The following is a 380-nucleotide window of genomic DNA, read 5'->3' on the forward strand; positions in this document are numbered from 1 at the left end:
GTGTACCTACACCACATGGATTGCATGGGTTCAAGAAGGCAGCTCACCACCATCTTCTCAATGGCAATTAGGGATGAGCAAAAAATGCTGGTCCAGCCAGCGACGTCCACATCCCACACATGAATTAAAAAAAATACTGGGGCTACAGTGTCCAGTCAAAATGGACGAACTAAACTCAATAGCACAATTCACAAAAGCCTCCCCGACATTCAAAATTCCTTACCAAATTTACAACGAATACAGATTTCAAGCAATTCACAGATTTCACATAAATCGCTCTGCCAGAATCCAAAATCTTTTAATGGAGTAACTCCAATCTTGTTACTAGATGGTGTTGGGTGCCTCAGAATACTGTGGCAAAGTCAGACACTGTACAAAAC

This window comes from Cetorhinus maximus, chromosome 14, assembly GCF_964194155.1.
Source record: "Cetorhinus maximus chromosome 14, sCetMax3.hap1.1, whole genome shotgun sequence".
In the NCBI taxonomy this organism is placed as follows: domain Eukaryota; kingdom Metazoa; phylum Chordata; class Chondrichthyes; order Lamniformes; family Cetorhinidae; genus Cetorhinus; species Cetorhinus maximus.